Source organism: Symphalangus syndactylus, chromosome 15, assembly GCF_028878055.3.
Source record: "Symphalangus syndactylus isolate Jambi chromosome 15, NHGRI_mSymSyn1-v2.1_pri, whole genome shotgun sequence".
NCBI classification, from domain to species: domain Eukaryota; kingdom Metazoa; phylum Chordata; class Mammalia; order Primates; family Hylobatidae; genus Symphalangus; species Symphalangus syndactylus.
In genome coordinates, this window is record NC_072437.2 from 97,172,333 (window position 1) to 97,193,370 (window position 21,038).

The window sequence follows — 21,038 nt, forward strand, 5'->3', positions numbered from 1 at the left end:
GTAAATAATCTTATTACCTCAAACAATAATGTGTGTCCCCTGGGTTTGAATTCTCTTTACATTGGATTTACTAATATTTTATTTAGGATTTCTGCATCTGTGCTTCTAAGTAATGTCAGACTGTAGGTTTATGCTTTGCTTGTTTTTGGCACTGTGTTCATCTGCTTTTTGTACAAGGATATGTGAATTTTATTAAGTGAGTTGGGAATTTTCCATCTTTTTCTATCCTCCAAAATAACTTGAGTAATATAGAAGTATTTGTTTCTTAACATTGCTTATAAAATAATTTGACACTAGTGGCTTTGGGGAAATTGTGTTATATTTTTAAATCATTGATACAATTTTGTTCATAATTATTTGTATATTGATACATCAAAATTTTTTTTTAGTTACTTGGTAATAACGTTCTATAAGATTATCTATTCTTAAAAACTTTTCAAATTTGCTAACATAGAACATATATATATATATAATGTATTGTTGTTCATTTACATCTATGGTTACATCTCCTTTTTTATTCCCGAAGTAGTATATTTGTACTTTCTCTCAGGTTTAATCTTTACCTTTGGCAGGAGTTTTAATCTTTACTTTTTTTTTTTTTTTAGACAGAGTCTGCTCTGTCTCCCAGGTTGGAGTGCAGTGGCACAATCTCGGCTCACTGCAACCTCTGCCTCCTGGGTTCAAGCAATTCTCTTGTGTCAGCCTCCCGAGTAGCTGGGACTACAGGCGCCCGCCACCACACCCAGCTAATTTTTTTGTATTTTTACTAGAGACGGGGTTTCACCATGTTGGTCAGGCTAGTCTCAAACTCCTGACCTCAAATGATCTGCCCACCTCGGCCTTCCAAAGTGCTGGGTTACAGGCGTGAGGCAGCGCGCTCTGCCAGAAGTTTTTATCTTTTATTGTTATTTTAAAGATCCAACTCTTAGATTCGTCAGTTCTACAGTTTTTTTAATTTACCAATTTCTGGTTTTATGTCTCTTTTAAATAGTTTCTTCCCGATTTTCTTTGTACTTACATTATTTCCGTGTCATCTTAAATCATATATTTAATTCTCTTATTTTAATTTGTTCCAATTTAATAACAGAAATCTTAGTTTCAAAATTTTGCGTTGTGTCCCATAGAAGAACAAAGGTTTGGGGACTGGAGGGAATTGTCAAAATCATATAACGCAAACCTCTTGTTTTCCACATTCAAAATGCAAACAAGTTAAAAGGCTTGTTTCACAGCTAACTAGTTGCAGAACCAAAGTAAAGACCAGACAATTTTCCTGGCCTTCGTTTTTCACTACAGCACTCCTGCTGGCTTCTTAACCAAAAAAGACACAAGAATAAAGTAAAAGGAGACCATTTCTAGTGGGAATGCCGTTATAGTCTGAGAATCTCCTGGAGTGGCTAGGACATAAAGTAACCAGCTAAGTGCTTTTAGAGCAGATTATTATTTTTTTGTCTTTCTCTGAAACAGAGGTTACTTTGTGTTGACACAAGGTGAATAAATAAGCCTTCTATTGATTCAGGTAGGGTTCAGGGCACCTGTCTTAAAGGGGCAGCACCTTACTTCAGCTGCCCAGCTCTAAGCCAGAGTTCCCGGAGAGAGGACCTCATTTTTCCCACTCATGGGTCTAGTGAGAACCACGCCCCCCCAACCCACATGCCATTGTTCCATCATAACCTGATTGCATTTTCGCCCCAGAGCCACTTAGGAGAAGGATTGCCACCTCCTTGGATTAGAGTTCTTGGAGCAGGGCCACTAAGCTTAGCAGTGGGAGCAGGGAGAGGAGAAGAATAAATGGAGTGAGTGCAGCCCGGCCTGCCTGCGAGAGTGTGACCTGCGTTTCTCCTTTCTTGCCCTGGCTTGAATTAGTGAAAAGGTGAAGTGGGCGGGCAGCGAACAAAGGAGTAATGTAGACATGGATTCAAGAATGAGGTTTTTCTTCCTTTTTACTTACTAAGGGTTGTGATGGTTAAATAAAAAGTTTAATTTAACGCCATTTATTGGTGATCTGCTACATAAAGAAGGTATGAAAAGATGGATGTGAATGTGTACACATGTACATACAAATGTATGCATACATGCACGTGCACACACACACGCGTAGACACACAGTGGAAGAGCCTGAAACCCAAGGGAACTTTGTGGTGAAACATCTTTCTGTACAATGAGGAATGTTTTATAGTGGGAATAATTTTACCCCTTTTTTAAGTGTCTGTTTTGTCTGGGCTGTCTACATTTTGTATGGAATAATACTCAAGATATGTTTTTCTATTTTTATGCATTGCATGAAAATAAATGTTTACTCTTATCACCTGGAGTTACCAGTAAAATTCCATGCAGCTCACAAAAATTCAGAGTGAACCAATGATTATTAAGGGCCAGCTCTGTGTGAAGCACTGTGCCCAGGGACTTTCACAAGAATTATTTCGTTTACTCCTCCCTAACCGCTTCCTGTATAGTTGACGTTAAAACTCTTTTTTTTTTGAGATGGAGTCTCACTCTTTCACCCAGGCCAGAGTGCAGTGGCGCGATCTCGGCTCACTGCAAGCTCCGCCTCCCGGGTTCACGCCATTCTCCTGCCTCAGCCTCCCGAGTAGCTGGGACTACAGGTGCCCGCCACCACTCCCGGCTAATTTTTTGTGGTTTTTTTTAGTAGAGATGGGGTTTCACCGTGTTAGCCAGGATGATCTCAATCTCCTGACCTCATGATCTGCCCATCTTGGCCTCCCAAAGTGCTGGGATTACAGGCGTGAGCCACCGCGCCCGGCTGATGTTATCACTCTTATTTTAAAGATGAAAACAAAGAAGCTCAGAGAGGTTAGGTAACTTACCCTAGATTACACAGCTAATGAATGTCAGAATCTGGAATCAAACCCAGATCTTCTGATTTCAAGTGACATATTCTTTCCTCTGCCTGACAGACAAAAGCAATTTAATACTAGATGGTAAATGTCTTAAGGTTTAAGATAATGCCTTGTTTACTTTCATGCAGTGTGATGCCAGCTGTTTCCCAGAAGATTAAAATATGCTTTGCAGCTTATTATCTTTTATTAATTTTCATTTTTATCACAGTATTACATAGACATTCTTTGAGAGATCAAATAACAACTCTATAAGACCTTTAAAAAGTAGCCATTCCTTGACTCAACATACATAATGAATTTTTTGTTCCAGGGCTATTCTGTGTAGTTTGATTTACAATTAGAAAGTAAAAGGGTAGGGAATAAGAAATTGCTTTTACTTAACAAGTATTAAGTCCCAGGCAATTTGAGCTGCACCTTCTGCAGGTTATCTTATTTAATCTTCAAAACAACTCTGAGGCATCTGACTAACCTATTGTGGGATTCCAGCAATAGGGACTCCCTGGGCTGTTTCTTCCTCACAGGGCTGACTCCCATGTTAAAATGCAGCTGCTTTTCAGTTCTTCCTTCTAGTCATACCATAAATTGATTTGTTACTAATTAGACAAAAATGATGCTAAAACAAATCGGCACCCAGCAATTTATCTTACAAAGTCTGGGTATATTCATTTCCACTCTCTTCCTCCTGAAAACTGATGAACATTTTATAGCTTTATTTTAATTTTCTATAGCTTTTAAATTTTGTAGCTTTTTAGAAGCTATATAAGTAGTACATAATCTTAAGTAAATGTTCTTAATTTGGCTTCTAAAGTATTGCATTTTATCCTGCCCGCAGAATGGCACATAAATAACCCTTTGAACTTGAGAGCAGACAGTACAGTCAGCTGCATTTATGAAATTCAGCACAAACAAGGAATCACTTGTTGGCACAAATTATATTCACTAATTTTTTACTTATATTCATTTCTCTATTTAAGCTATTCATCAAATACATATGATAGAAATTTCATCTCTCTTCCTTTCCATCCCCCACTCATTTCTTAGTCAAGGTATTCTCTGTCTGTTCTTTATGGTAGCCAGACAATTAATCTGGCCAGATAGCATTATTCTCCTTTGTTCGTTCAATTATAAATTCCTAGAGCTCAGGAACTCTGCCAGTTTTTTATTCCCACCTCCCAACCTTGGAGTTATATTTCTGATACATGAAAGAGCCCAGTAAATGTTTGCTGCATTGAATGGAGTGGAATCGTAGCAACTGCCCAGCCTTAGTGGATATCCTGCTTGTACTTCCATGTGCCCTGGTTGTGTGTTAGGGGCAAGCGCTCATAGAAGGGAAATGGGGTTCACAGGGAGGCACAATTCGCTGTGGCACACAGTAGAGCTTTGGCTCCCACAATTCCACCTGCCTGCTTGCCCTCTTCCTCTTGCTGTAATTAAATCCTGTCCCTTCCTCAGTCTTGCCTTTTGCCTTGGAATGGGCCAGTTGTCATTGTCCAAATCTATTTCTATCATCTAGACTCTAGAAATGTCAGTTGAATGAAATGGTACTGGAATCTGCTTCCCTTTCTTCCCCTTTTTTGTATAATTAACAAGAAGAACAATTAGTTTTTCATTATTTTGTTTTTGCACTCTCATTTTGAAAGATAACCAAAGCAGTTGTTGAGAGTCACAAGCCATTTGTGCATCACGAAAATCAGCCTTACAAGGTTAGGGTCAAGTATTCCAGCCTTATCTTTCCATATCAGCCTTTTACCTGAATATTTCGTTTGGTCCTGAACTCTTACTATTTTTCTTTCTCTAACTTCCTTTCTTCTGCTGATATCAACTAGTTAGGTATTTGTGTTTGGTTAAGTGCATGAAAATATAACTTCTAAAGTCCCAGATTGTTTTTAGAGCTTGCAAGGGGTCAGAAGACACAATTCTCCTTGTATCCAGCTCACTCTTAGCTCTGGGTGCCTTCTGCAAGAATGCACATGCACCTGGCAAGGCATAGGCAGCCCCAGCAACTCAGGAGGATATGGCTCCAGTTCCACGGTCTAACAGACATTTACTGAGCATTTATTGTATGCCAGGCACTACACATACAAAGATGAAGAAGAAATGAGTTACATCCCAGCAAGGGAGACTGATATGGAAGCAGATAATTATAAAATAGTGGCAGATAGTTGTATAGAGTGAGGTGGGAGCACAGAATGGCAACGGACTCAGCTGCAGAGAGCCAAAATGATTTCTTAATGGAGCTTGAGAAATTGGGAAGGGATTGTGCAGTGCAGAAAGCGAGGGAAGGGAATTAAGGAGTGAGCAGTGTTAGCAAAGGATTCCAGGAGGAGGTGGCAACATGAACTCAGGCACAGACTGAGAAACAACTGGGGGTGCGCGGTGTTTGGGGTATTAACTGCATGCAGTTGAGTTGCTGAAAGGAGATGACTGTGAAAAGGTAAACTGGCAGTCATAGAGGAAATGCTTAGTCATACCAAGGTATGGAAATAGAGCTAACATTGCATTTGTACCAGTAGCCCATAGGGAGCCTTAGAAACAATTTAAACTGGAGCATGAACTCACCACTTGCCTTTTAGATGGAGCCATTTGGCACCAAATTTAGGATATATTTGAGAGGCAGAGCACTAGAGGCAAAGAGGAAGCTGTTGCAGAATCTAGGCAAAGGTTAATGGAGACCTGCATTAGGACAAGGGTGGTAGGAATAGAGGAAGTGCTGAATGCTAGGAGGTAAAATTGGCAGCACCTAGTTAGCAGTAATTGTGTATAGTGGTGATGAGAGGGAGGAATTTAGAAGGATTTCCCAAGTTAGAAACTCGTTTGGCCGAGAAAATGCAGGACAGGGAGCAATTTAGAGATCATGATGATTTCAATCCTGGTCATGTTGAGTTTTGGATGATCCTGAGTATCCAGATGGAAATGTCGGGTAGTTGGATGTAGGAGCCCAAATTTGAGGCAGTAAAGTAGATTTGAGAACTATATATATTTGAGGAACTCACAGCCAGTACTTGTGAATGGAGATCCAGAGGTTGATTAAATTTATCCATCAATTAACAATACCTGTTTAAAAATCCAAAGCTGCTTAGACATAGATATATAGATATAGACATAGACATAGACATAGATATAGATATAGACATAGATATAGATATACACACACGTGTATGTATATGTGTTTATGTGTGTGTGTGTACTGTCCCCTTCTCCACTAGGGATCAGTATAATAAGTATTTTGTGAAACATTGCATCAGAAGGGGCGTTTGCAAGGAATGTAGACAAAACATAAACCAAAAATCACACACCTCCTCCAAAAAAAGAGTGGTTCATGTAGAAAATTACAGCTTTGGATTCATGTCAAGGAAGAGTGTTTGACAGCTACAGGATATGAAAAAAAGATTCAAATGACTGACTTGTTTGGTCTGAGGAAAGAAAGAATGTTCGCAAGAAGTCAGCGCCCCTTGTATCTTCTGGTATCTAATGAAGTCACTTTAATATACCCCTGCCCCACAGCTGTAACAGTGTTGTTAGTGTGTTTGCCCAGCTGTTTTCTTCCCCCTAGGAAGTAGGAAACTGTACAGTATGTTACTTCTTTTTAGAGCTGGGCATTCACTAATTCTTTTTGATATTTTAAAGTAGAAGTGAAATTGTAGAGATTTTCCAATTTATGTATTTATTGTGAGACAGGGTCTTACTCTGTTGCCCAGGCTGGAGTACAGTGGCATGATCATAGCTCACTGCAGCCTCGACCACCAGGGCTCAAGGGATCTTCCTACCTCAGCCTCCTGGGTAACTGGAACCACAGGCATGCACTACCATGCCTGGCTGATTTTTTATTTGTAGAAACGGGGTCTTACCATGTTGTCCAGGCTGGTCTCAAACTCCTGGACTCAAGCTATTCTATTCTCCCGTCTTGGCCTCCAAAAGTGTTGGGATTACAGGCATGAGCCACCACTCCCAGCATATTGTAGATATTTTCTAGAGAAAAGAAGCTTCATATGTATATCTGTATAGTGTGATGTGTGTGTATGTGTGTTACCTTCCAGATAATACATGGAACTCCCTTATTAAGTGATTTAAATAATTTTATTATGATTCCTGTCCTGGAATGGCAGAAGAAGAAACATTTGTCACAGTTGGTAAATATTATATTTTTGTTTCAAGTATGAATTACATGGAGAATTCCATACTAGTTTTTCCAAAGTTCTTAAATTTAACAGAACTTTTAAGTGTCATGTTACCATAAACTTCTTAAGAACTATATCTTGACTTAGAAAAGGGAATTTAGATAAACCGCAGTTAAATACCTGGCCTTTCCAATAACTACTAGGTAGAAAATAAAGGTCGGCAAAAGCAAAGACATGAAAGCTTAAGCTGAGGTATTCTTTTGAGAATTTTAGAGGAATTATTGTGGAAAATGGAAAGCCACAAAAATAGTTTTATCAAATTACTAGTCAAACTTCATCTTCATAAAGACCAAAGTAAAACCATAAGCAATCATAGATGGAAAAAAACTGACCTCCCTAATAGGATAGCATTTCATCAAGGTGGTGTGATAGTTGATCCTTTGTGGAGAAACTTGTTCAACAACCAGAAAAATACAGGTTTGTGTAGAACACAGTAATTACTGATTTAGTGAGAACATTGTTGACTTTTGGTCGTTTTCTGTCTACTTTGAGGACAACCTGTAGAAAAATGTAAACTATATTTTGACTTCATTTGCCCTCTTCCAACAGTTGGCATATGCCAGAAGAGTGAAAATTTATTTCTTTATTTGCCTGTATAAATTGCAATTATAAAGACAATTCATTTAGCATATATCAGACTCCTGAGTGTCATATAAGTTATTTGAAACTATCCCACCTTCTTTAGCATATAAAAGTGGTCGACATGCGTTGGTTACATAGCATGAAGACCTATGTGCAGGGAATGGGGGCCCACAGAGAGTGATGTGCAGGAATTTAAGGCGCATCATAAAGCTTGTTCTAGTTTCTCCTCTCATGGCCTACCACAAGGCTCACATGGCCGTTAGGGAAACAGTTTTGTGTTAAAGTATAATTTCCCAAAGTGTGTCCCGCAGAACATTAAAGCTAAAGAATACCAATAGTTATTATGTAGACAAAAGGGGAAAGAAAGTTCTATATTCAACTAAGTTTGGAAAATGATGGTTAAACAAACAAAGGTAAACAGGGTTGCTTCTTTGCTGCAAAATTCAGAAGGCTTCGACATGCTTCCTTGCATGTCTACTTGGATGGTCAATCTCCAAGACAGGACAGTTGTTTGCAGAATTTTATAGATGTTTCTCATCTGGGTACACCTCTGAGACTTGGATGTTCACAAATCTGCTATTTGAATATGATGGGTTGGCTGAGAGTGGTGGCTCATGCCTGTAATCCCAACACTTTGGGAGGCCGAGGCGGGTGGATCAGCCGAGGCCAGGAGTTCGAGACCAGCCTGGCCAACGTGGTGAAACGCCATCTTACTAAAAATACAAAAATTAGCCGGGTGTGGTGGTTTGCGCCTGTAATCCAGCTACTCGGGAGGCTGAGGCAGGAGAATCGCTTGAACTCAGGAGGGAGGTTGCAGTGAGCTGAGATCATGCCACTGCACTCCAGCCTGGATGACAGAGTGAGACTCCATCTCGGGTTGGGGTTGGGGGGTGCGGGGAATTAGTTTAAGGCATTTCAGAAGTTCTGTGAAAGCCTGACTATGTGGCCCCAGGAAGTGGGTTAAGTCAGAGGCTTCAACTAGTATGTAATTTTGGTTTCTTTGGCCTACATAGTGTTTTTAAAAACCTAAAGGCAACATTTATAAATCAAGATATTTCAACATAAAAATCCAGGTTACAAGTTTCTTTTAAAAATTAGAGGTTGAGAGAAATCGGGGCCTTCAGTCCTCCAGAGCCACAGTCCACTGGGTCTTGGGAAGCCACTGTCCCTTTAGGGGAGAGATGTTCACCCCAGTTTTCAGAGTGTCTACCACCGTTTATGTTCTTACACTACAGCATCACTCATTTATCTCACTTGGGCGGCCCCTCCCATCCCCATGATGCCATTCACATGGATGAATTCATTCCTTTGGCTGAGAACAGGCACTGAGGTTAAATCTGGGTGGCAGGTGATGGCAAGACAAAGCCTATGGTCTGAAAGCAAATATGACAAAATATAGACAGTGGTTGTCTTGATTGGTGAGGTTATAATATGTTTTCTGACTCCTTTTATTTACTTTTTTGTGCTTTCCAAATATTCTGCAACAACCATGTATTTCTTATGTAACTAAAAGCGAGAATTAAAAAAAAAAAAGCTAGATTGTTTTAAAAGATTTGGTTGGTATGAAAGTATCTGCCTCCCTTTGAATCCTAACTACTAATAGTATTAATACGATGAGTAAGATAAGTATATATTTGGGCAAAAAAACCCCAAAAATATATCTGCTTTAAAAGCTTTCTTAAGATCCTGTTTTTCAGCTGTTCATCATAAATTAATATTACAAATATTTAGTTTTATGAGGGTAGAAAAGTGTTGATTGGGCATCTGTGAAGTTTGGTTTTTGACATTTGGGCCTTTGCTAGCTTCTAGAATATGATATAAAATAAATAAAATAAGATAAAAAATATTTTTTATCTAGAGAGCGATAATAAATAAATAAATGGATGGGTAGATTCATCTGAGATGATAGGAGAGCCTGGGAGAATTGAAGTGGAATATCAAGGCCCACCTTACTGTCGAAGGCAGTTCCCAGCGTTGACCACATGTTTTTGCAGCTGGCTAGTACTCCCCAGCAAGCAAACAGGCCAGACTCTGAAATCTTGTATACTACATAGGCACATTTGGAATCCTGAATTGGAATTTAATTCCTGGCCAGACGTAAGAAAATGGTGACTCCTTTTTCACTCTCGAAAGTAGAAAGACATTCTGCTTTTTGGAAGGACACCTTTTGAAATCCCTCATTTGATTTTGAAATCCCTCATTTGATTTTGAAATCCCTCATTTGATTTTGTTGTTTTCCCTGCATCATAGAAAATGGCCTAGAAATCAGGATGGGGACACGTGAGATGCTTTGTGGATAAGGAACCAGGGAAATGGAAGGCAGAAGCAAAACGGAAGCACTTGGAATTAGTTGGAAAACAAGGAATAAATGGGGAAATGTATATTTTATAGATGTTGGTGTGAATGGAGGAATAGGCATTGTGGGAATTATTTACCTGATGTAGTTTCTCGGCCTCTCAATGTGTTTCCTCCACTGTATAATGGAGATAATGTTAGTACCACACTCACGAGGGTGAATGAAATACTGCACGAGAAATGCTTAGTATAGGACCTGGCCAGAGGAAATGCACAATAATTTATTCAGTTTCAGAGATAATCTTTTTATTTTTTGCTATTTTTAATATTGATTTTCAGTTTTATTGAGTAGTGGTAAAAGAATGCCTTACATAGCGTGACAACATAAAACAAATTGGTATTTTGAGATTTGTTTCGTGGCCTAATACATAGCCCTTTCTTCGTTGTTGTTCTAAATAAGTTTGAAAAACAGTATTTTTGGATGTAGTGTTCTTTGTCCATTACGTCAAGCTTTTTAATTGTCATATTTAAATCTGTATTATTACTATTTTTTGTTTGCTTAATACCAGTTTCTGAGAAACCATCTTACTCCTGTATATGTGAGGTTATGAAAAACGCCAACCCCAAAGCCAAGTTCGCATTTAAATGGCCATGAGTTATAACGTTTTTCCTTTGACTATACCTGAAATTGCACAGAATAGAGCTAGCTTGATGTAGGAGATGACAAGGACATTTTAAGTATTTTTCATTAAATGTGTGGCATCACCTCAACAATCAGTGCAACATGAAATTCAACTCCAGAGCTACCTAAGGTATTCTTGCTGCACTTCCTTCTGGAGGCTTCAGATAGAAGAGCCTGAAGAACATCAGCAGCATCAGAAAGCATGGGAAGAATCTCCAGGTTATTCATTTTGTCCAGCCCTTTGGTGTGTAGTAAGCCAGCACGTAAACCAACTAAGATAACCAGTATTTGGCCGGGCGCAGTGGCTCACGCTTGTAATCCCAGCACTTTGGGAGGCCGAGGCGGGCAGATCACGAGGTCAGGAGATGGAGACCACGGTGAAACCCCGTCTCTACTAAAAATACAAAAAAAATTAGCCGGGCGTGGTGGCGGGCGCCTGTAGTCCCAGCTACTCGGAGAGGCTGAGGCAGGAGAATGGCGTGAACCCGGGAGGCGGAGCTTGCAGTGAGCCGAGATTGCGCCACTGCACTCCAGCCTGGGCGACAGAGCGAGACTCCGTCTCAAAAAAAAAAAAAAAAAAAAAGGTAACCAATATTTATCCTGATCTTGAAGTTCTTTGGGCTAAAATATTTCACAGTTTTTGTTGGTAGCTTGTGAGGAAACTCTTTCTGTCGAGAAATGCTTCCCCCACCCAGCCTCCATTTTGGCTCTTCACTCATTTACTCTTTCCTTCTTTCTCTAATGTTTGTTGAGCACCTTCTCAGGGCAACTCACTGTAACAATGAATGTGTTACCTAGAAATGTCAAAGGAGACATTCTTTCTGACATTCTTGGAGTCTTACAGTATATAAATTAAAACTTAAACATAATTCAGGGTAAGGAAGTCCTTGTCAGAGTGAGAAAGACTCACATAACTCTTGGGCATATGTATATTTTCCACTCACTGTTGATGCAGGTGATAGAATCAGAAGAATTATTTTCACTTTTATTTATTAATTTTATTAGCTGGAGCCAGGCATAGCAGCTCATGCTTGTAATTCCAGCACTTTGGGAGGCCAAGGTGGGAGGATGGCTTGAGACCAGGAGTTGAAGACCAGCCTGGGCAACCATAGTGCCACCCCATCTCTACAAAAAAATAAAAATAAATTAGCCAGGCATGGTGGCATACACCTATGGTGCCACCTACTCAGGAGGCTGAGACAGGAGGATTGCTTGAGCCCAGGAATTCGAGGCTGCAGGGAGCCTTGATCATGCCACTACACACCAGCCTGGGTGACAGAGTGAGACCCTGTCTCAAAGAAAAAAAAATTATATTAGCTGGAATCCATTTCCAAATCTTTGGTCAAATGCACTGAGAGAAGGTGTAGCATTGCCTTTTTAAAAAGTTTTATTTACATATAATTGACATATAATAAACTGCACATATTTATACCATTTGATAAGTTGTTTTTTGTTTTTGTTTTTGAGACAGAGTCTTGCTCTGTTGCCCAGGCTGGAGTGAAGTGGCGCAACCTCGGCTCACTTCAACCTTCATCTCCTGGGTTCAGGTGATTCTCCTGCCTCAGCCTCCTGAATAGCTGGGATTACAGGCATGTGCCCACCACACCCAGCTAATTTTTGTATTTTTAGTGGAGACGGGGTTTTACCATGTTGGCCAGACTGGTCTCGATCTCCTGACCTCAAGTGATCCGCCCGCCTTGGCCTTCCAAAGTGCTGGAATTACAGGTGTGAGGCACCACGCCCAACTGATAAGTTTTGACATAAGTATATACCTATGAATCCATCACCACCCCTTCAACATTTCATCCAGTGTCTTGGTAATCCCCCACTCCCGTCCCTCCACCACTATCGCCAGGCAACCATCAATCTGTTTTCTGTCATTGAAGATTAGCTTACATTTTTTAGAATTTCGTATCGGTGGAATCATACAGTATGCAGCTTTCTGGTCTACTTTCTTTCACTCAGCCTAATTATTTTGAGACTCACCCATGCTGTAGCCTTCCTTTTATTGCTAAATAGTATTCTATTGTATAGATACACCAGTTTATTCATTCTATTGTTGATGGACATTTTGTTTCCAGTATTTGGCTGTTATATAAGTAAAACTGTTATGAACATAATATACACGTCTTTGCCTTCATTTCTCTTGAGTAAGTACTAAGAGTAGAATGGATGGATTATATGGTAGGTGTATGTTTAGATTTTTCAGAAATTTCCAAACTTTTTTCTGAAATGGTTTTACCATTGCATATGTGAATTCCAGTTGCTCCACATTTGGTTTGGTCAGTCTCTTTTAATTTTAGCCATCCTAATAGGTAGGTAGTGGTATGTCATCATGGTTTTAATTTGCATTTCTTTAATGACTAATGATGCCAAACACATTTTCATGTACTTATTTGCCTTCTTCATTTTTATGAAGTATCTGCTCATGTATTTTGCCCATCTTTTAATTGCATTGTTTGTTCTTATTATTGAGCATGGAGATTTCCTCATATACTCTGGATATAAGCTCTTTACTAAATAAATGCCTTGCAAATATTTTCTCCCAGTCTGTCTTATCTTTACATTCTCTTCACCATGTCTTTCAAAAAGCAGAAGATTTTAATTTTGATAAAGTTCAGTTTATTAATTGCCTTCCATGGATCAGAGGTTTTCTCTTACATTTTCTTCTAGATAACGTATAGTTTTAGAGTTTACATTTAGGCCAGTGGTCCATCTTGAGTTAGTGTCTGCATGTGGTATGAGGTATAGATCAAAGTTAATTTTTTTTTTTGCATATGGATGTCCAAGTATTCTATCACAACTTATCAAAAAGACTATTTTTTCTCTACTTAATTGCCTTTGCACTTTTGTCAAAAATAAGTTGTCTGTTTATTTATGGGCCCATTTGCGGACTCGCTGTTCTATTCCACTGACCTTTTTGTCTATCCTTATGCCAGTACCACACTGTCTTTAGTGTAGCTTTATGTCAAATCTTGAAATCAGTAGGTTTTTTTGTTTTTGTTTTTGTTTTTGTTTTTTTAAGATGGAGTCTCCTTCTGTTGTCCAGGCTGGAGTGCATGATCTCGGGCCACTGTAACCTCCACCTCCTGGGTTCAAGCAATTCTCCCTTCCTCAGCCTCCTGAGTAGCTGGGATTACAGGCATGGACCACTTTGCCTGGCTAATTTTTGTATTTTTAGTAGAAACAAGGTTTTGCCATGTTGGCAAGGCTGGTCTTGAACTCCTGACCTCAGGTGATCTGCCTGCCTTGGCCTGCCAAAGTGCTGGGATTACAGGCGTGAGCCACCACGCCCACAGAAATCAGTAGTATTAATTCTCCAACTTTTTTCTTTTTCAGTGTCATTTTGGCTATTCTTGATCCCTTGCATTTCCATTTGAATTTTTGTATCAGTTTGTAACTTTCTACCAAAAAAAATTTTTGCTAAGATTTTGACTGGTATTACATTGAATCCACAGATCAGTTTTGTTATAGCTTAACAATACTGAGTCTTCTGACCCATGAACATAATATATCTCTCATTTACTTAAATTTTCTGTAATTCCTTTTAGTAATATTATTTTAGTTTTCAATAGACATATCTGTCACATCTTTTGTCAGATTTATTCCTAAATATTTAATATTTTTATGCCATTAAAACATTTTAATTTGTTTTTCATTGCTAATATAGAAACACAATTGATTTTTGTGCATTTATCTTATATCCTGCAGCCTTGCTGAGCTCACTTATTAGTTCTTGTAACTTTTTTATAGGTTCCATCAATTTTCTACATAAATGATTATTTTATCTGCAAATACAGTTTTATATCCAATTGGATGCTGTTTATTCTTTTTCTTGACTGATAACACCATATAGAGCCTTCAGTACAATGTTAATAGAAGTAGCAAGAGTAGATGTCTTGCCTTGTTCCTGATCTTAAAAGGAAAGCAAGCATTCAGTCTTTCATCAAGTATTATATCATCTGCATGCTTTTTGTAAATGTCTTTTATTAGGTTGAGGAAGTTTCCTTGTTCTTACTCTGTTGAGTGTCTTTTAAGAGGGAAATGGGCTAACCAGAGGTGGTTAGTTAAGACATAAAAGGCCAAGTGCCATGTCAAAGGTAGAATGCTTAAGGAACTAAGCCTCCAAGTAGCCAGACCTGTTGGGAGTCTGAAGCAATAACTCAAGAATGAGATGATGAATACTACCGCTGGTCAGTGTCAGCAGGGGTGAGGAAGAAGACACAGATCAAAAGATGTTTAAGGGGTAAAAATGACATGATTTGGACAGAATAATTCCAAGGTTTCTGGCTTGGGTCACTGGGTAAATGTGGTGCCATTTTGGTAAAATAAAAAATACAGAAATTCAGGAGCTGCACATTTGGAGGAACCAGTTTTATACATGCTGAGTTTCCACCAGGAAATAGTCAGTATGCAATTAAATATAGATATCTAGGACACTGTGGAGAAGTAGGAGGTGGAGCTTGGACTTAGACATCATCAGCTCACAGGTGCAAGTTGAAACCACAGGTGAGAATGCCTAAAGATGGTGGAGCCACTGATGCATCAGCTGTCTCAGTTACACTGGTCACGTGACAGCCTGGTTCTGGCAACCGCATTTCTGAAGTTAAACAGTGTCCTAGTATTTGGACACACAAAAAATAAAATTTTTCAGTTCTTTTATGAATGCAAATTTTAGTTCAATCCCTTAAACAGAAGAATAAGACATAAACTAACAGTACTTCCTCTCATAGAACATGTGGGTGTGTCAGGGATAGTGTACAGAGGGAGATTTCTTTATTTTGTACCCTCTCACCAAAGAGAGCCACACAAGCCTAGAAAAAAAAAAATGTGCCCTTACGCCTTACCTTAATTTGAGAAAAGGCCAGGCATTTACTGGCATTTTTCTGGGACTTGCACAATTGAGCAAGGAAGAATACAAGTGTAAATGAAGTTAGATTTCAAGCCAGTAAAAAATGGTTCTGAAGCTTTTTAAAAAAGATAAAGTCTGCATGACATTAAAAACTGCGTTAAGAGTCTGCTTCAGCAAATCCCTCTATCACAGTTTCTGGAATAAATAAAGATGGTTTAGGAGAAGAGTTACTTACTGGAGCTAGAAAATTTTAGATTTTGTTAGGAATTACCAACTTGTTTTAAGAGGTTACAGCCAATTTTTTAATGCAGATTTTTTCAAAGTCTGTATTATTATCTGGAAGATGTCTGATATATGATGGTGTTAAAATATATATTATAATACCACTGATTGTTTTTCCTTCAGCTCTCTATTTTCTCAGATTGTCCAATCTTGTTTTTCCAGTGTCCATACTTCTGCATGAGATAAGGTCCTGTGTTGGCACAGGATTGCTATATTTGTCATTCTGTGGACATTCGGTGCTAATGTCACACCTTAGTGCCTTTGCCCAGGGTCCACTCATCTGCCTTGTGAACTTACTACTTCTCCTCTGAGAACCCTTTCCTATCCCCTCTCTCCATCAGGAAGAGAAGACTGAAACACTTTTTTGTGTCACCTCTGCACAGAGCAGTCATTCTGTATTGCAATAATTTGTTTATTGTTGTTCTGCTCCTTTTTTAGATGAAAAGATTCTGAAGAACAGAGATCTTGAACATAGCATGGTGTCAAACACATAACAGGTATTCAATAAATGGGCCTGCCAAAGAGAGGGAGGGAGGAAAACAGACTTTTTAAGGAGTCCCTGAAGAATCTGAGCAGAAGGGACCTGAGACATAGGAAGACAAATGAGAAATAATAGTGTCATGGAAGCCAAGGGAGCAGAGAATTGTAACAGGGGAAGCTTTATCATTAGTGTTCATTTCTATTGAGAGCCAATGAGATACTGAACATCCACATTGTATTTTTAGGATCTAAGAAAAGATTTCCTCAGCCATAATCATGCCACAGGTAATACTGCAAACATTGTTACCCATATTGAGCAAAGATGTGTTGGCAACAAGAGGTGGCTGGTGACCTTTTGGAGGGAGAAATCAATTGACCTGTTTGACTTGGTGATATCCATCATTCTGATATTCTATACTGTTATTTTTTCCTAGTGGCAAACCCACTGATTAGTAGGTCATCTCAGTTGAAAACTGAATAGAGTTCAAAAGTAAGAAATGTTTGCAGGATATGCAGTATAGCTGGGTCAGATTGAGATTTGGAATTAATTTGGTAAATCCATACAGGCCTAAAATCTTCTTGGCAGACCATTTCTATGAAGGTGACAATGAGAAAAATGGTGACAGTTGTAAAATTGTATTATTCTCAATATAATTGCAGCTATCTCACAACAAGCAAAATAATTCAGCAGTTCTATTTAAAAACTGCCAGTAGGGCTGGACACAGTGGCTCATGCCTGTAATATCAGCCTTTTAGGAGGCCAAGGCAGGAAGATCACTTGAGGTCAGGAGTTCAAGACCAGCCTAGGCAACCCCCATCTCTACAGAAAAAAAGCTACCAAAATCCACAAGGAAAGCATGGCTACAAAGTGAGGAAATGTCTTTCTACAGACTATTTGAACAATCTGAGGGCAAGACGATCAAAGTCTTACCAAGAAGAATAAAATTTCCAGATATTATAACATCATTTAATATAAAATACACAACTTCTTGAAGGATAATAAAATAATTCAAAAGAGATTAGTATATTGGATTTATAGGAGAATAGAGACCTTTAAAAACATAATGGTGAGCCAGGCATGGTGGCTCATGCCTGTAATCCCAGCACTTTGCGAGGTCGAGGCAGGAGGATCACTTGAGCCCAGTAGTACAAGGCCAGCCTGGACAACATGGTGAAACTCCATCTCTACAAAAAATACAAAAAATAGCTGTGCGTGGTGGTGCACACCTGTAATCCCAGCTACTCGGGTGGCTGAGTTGGGGGGTTTGCTTGAGCCTGGGAGGTGGAGGCTGCAGTGAGCCATGATCACTGCCACTGCACTCCTGCCTGGGTGACAGACAAGAGACCTTGTCTCAAAAATAATGATGATAATGATCATAATGGTCATTAAAACAGAAAATGTCCATTTATGTATTTAAAATTATTTATTTATACTATAAGTTTTGAAATTCCTCTTAGCCCAAAGCCTGTATCATCATTTTTCTGACCACCTGAAAAAAAAATTCCATTTTGGCTGTTGCTATACAGAAGGAGAGATGGACTTAATGTTGTAGTCTATAAATATTCTTATGTAGACAAACCAAGCTAAATGTTCTGTGGTTGATTGTCATTCATGTGGCAACCAATTTAACTATTTTGAAAGAATGATTTACTTTACTTTTTCATGTTCACAGATTTAATACTACTTTTGAATAAATAAAAATTGTTCCTTGTTTACATTGCTCCAATATTTTAACAATAGAAAATTGAAGTTGTTCTCACTTTTCTCCATTAAAGAAGTGTATTAAATGAGCTAGATCCCCATCTGTTTCTGTTCTGTATGAGGGGAAAATGAGTTGGGCAGGAGAGAGATGAAGTTGGACACATCAGGAACTTCTCTTTCCTCTCTTAGGTCATTTAATTTTTAGAGGTTTAGAAGACTTGATGTACCTCTGAAGTAGGGTAGAGGATTTTTTTTCTTAATCATAAATTAAATGTCAGGAATACATAATACTTTTATCTAAAATGCATTTTAGTGTGAAATGCCTCAACATGGATACTTTATTAGTAATGCAATTACTTTCTAATATACTCTGGCAAAAATTTGAATTTTCTTGCTTTTTCTCTTTCATTCTGTGAACCTCAAAGACCTGCTGACACCTGTTACATAGGGCAAACCTAGTTAAGTGAGCCAGATCACTCCTTCACAGAGTTGATGCAGTGAGAATCTGCTTGAAACCAATAATTGTTTTTAGGAAAGTAGAGAAAGACTTTTAATTCCTTTTAGATATTACACACATTTAACAATTGTTATGGTGGTATAGTTTAAGGCATGAACTTGAACTTTGGAGTCAGATAAAACCCGTGTTCAAATCTTCTCTAATTCCTACGTGTTCGACTGTGTGTCTCAGCATCTTCATCTATACAACAAGGTGATTAGGAAGAATCAATGAGGTAATGCATGCCAAAGGCTTAGCACAGAATCTGGCCAGTTTTAAGCGTGCAGTAAATGATGGCTATTACTATAATGCATTCCAGATACATATGTACTTCATTCTCTGTTTTCAGCGGGACTCTTAAAGACAAAGGCACACTATGCAGACATACCTGGTGTACACTCTGTGTGATAAACACCTTTCCTTAGAGACTTCTATTTAATCTCATACATGCTCTTATGTTGGCCCCTTGGTAACAGTGTGATTGAGAAAGACACACTCACCAAATAGTTTGAGCTTCTGCTTTCCTGATTGCTGAATTTCTCCCAGTTAGCACCCAATCTTTTGTGCCCTAGGATTCTATCTTGCTTTATATTTGAAAATTAAACACTGTTCTTAAAGTTTGGATTGTAGGAATGTATGTTTTTTCCTCCTATTATATCATTATCTCAAACTTTAAAAAATGCTTTTACTTTATATTTCCTTACTAGAAAAAATGTATTATCATTAGTGTGAGGGAGATTCAGGCAGTCTCATGGGCTTTTAGAAATGGTTTCATACAAGTCACTCATATGTTTTGAAGTTCATGGTACATTTCAACTTGACAAAGTTATTCTAGGTCCTGGGAGGGAAGTGGTGTAGATGATTCTCAGAATTGTTGAAATAACTTAATCATTTAATACATAAATATGATTGCTGGATTGTAATTATAATTATGATTGCTAGATTATAATGGCAACTCTCAATTGGGCATACTTGTAAGAAAAAATGCTTTTCTCTCCAGAAAATCTTTTGTGGTTTGGAGACCTGTTGCTGAAAGGGCATAAAGAGAACAAAACTTGTATTAGTGTGGAAGTATATTCTCAATTTGGTAAACAGAACCAGCTCCTAAGTATCAACAAATATTAAGACGTATTTAGCATCTAGGAAACCAAAATAAACAGTGATTTCTGAAATGACCCCTAAATCCGTTATAATGTCATATATCTATTGATTCCAGACACTGGGAAGGGAAAAGGCAAATCTCATCTCACATTGCAACCAGACAGAACACAAAAGGGTTGTTGTGTGTATGTGACAGAGAGAGATTGCTGATGGACATGGGCATAGCCCTGAGGCATGGCTGGGGAAGGTGAATTATAGAGTGATGATTTCTGCATAGTCAGTTAAGGAAAGAAGTGCAGAACATTTCCACATACATAGAGCAGGAGGGAAGGGAGCAAAGGACATAAAAATGCAAAATCCAGGAAAGAGCGAGAAAGAAGCTGGGTGACAGGACAAGCAGGAATCTTGAGTGAAGAAATGCTGGTTTTTCTTAGACCACCAAACCCATTGACCATTTTAGTTTAAAGCTAGGCAGAATCCCCGCAAGGATAATAACATTGACTTTTTATTTGTGAGTGGAGGCCTGTCATTACTTCTATGGCTAAGGCTTGTTTTCTAGACCTCTGACTCCACTGCCAGGCAGTAGGAACTTCTGGAGAAGCTATCTGCCAGCTGGAGCACAGGATGGAAGGGGTGGGTGGCAAGCAACAGCGGGTTCCCGGTACTGCTGCCTGACACACGCCCACAACCGGTTCCTTCCTGGTCATCACCAGTCATCTCTCATCTCCCTCTCCCAGACAACTTCCAGTTGGCGGCCAGCCAAATGAGACATTGAATAAAGAAGGATGTTCGTTCTGTGTTATGTGTATAGCTTGAAACTTAAAGGTATGAGGGAATGTAAAAATGCTTCCCCAAAACTGTTTGAAATCTGTAAGAGTTTGGGAAATGATACAAAAAATTAGACTTGGAATTTACGTAGGCATTTATTCTTGAATAGTGAACTGTGTTTGCTTTATGGCGTTGCACCCATGAAGCTGAAATTTCATGCAGCAACCATTACACCACTTTTGTTACCATCCACTCTGAGTCACATCTGTTCAAATTCCCCAGTCTTCTGCAACTAATTTTTTTTTTTTTTTTTTTTTTTGGATCTCTCCTCCCCTGTGCTATTAACTGTAGAAAGGAGGGGCTACTTAGTAATTCTACACCTGTTAAAGTCCACGCCTATCAACTTGTTAAGCTTCCCAAACAAGTGCAGGGTAAAGCATGAGAACATCAGAGTCTGGGACGGCGGCGGCTGCAACGGTGGCTGTGACGGTGGCTGCTGCTGGGTTTGGCTTTTTGGATTTTTGTTCAAAGTCTCTAATGTATCCCCAACAATGGCAGTTGATGACAGCAATTTATATTCCAGAACGAAGAACAAGCTAAATTCATCTCAAAATGATTATAAATCATCAAGAAGGAGTAGCCTGCCACCTGAACTACTCATAGGAAATGACATTAGAGGAAGACTTCAGAGAAACATTAAGAACTTGGATCCCATTCACCTGAGGCACCTGAAGAAGAGACCATCCATATTTCCAGGTAGGA

General features: G+C 38.9%; 1 protein-coding gene across 1 annotated transcript in view; it reads left to right on the top strand.

Moving 5' to 3' along the window:
* The window catches only part of FRY (FRY microtubule binding protein), a 453,339-nt gene that overhangs the window by 78,930 nt on the left and 353,371 nt on the right, over positions 1-21,038 (top strand). The window contains exon 2 of the mRNA XM_063619275.1: positions 20,860-21,032. The gene's annotated coding sequence lies outside the window, so the exon portion shown is untranslated. The remainder of the gene's footprint in view (positions 1-20,859; positions 21,033-21,038) is intronic.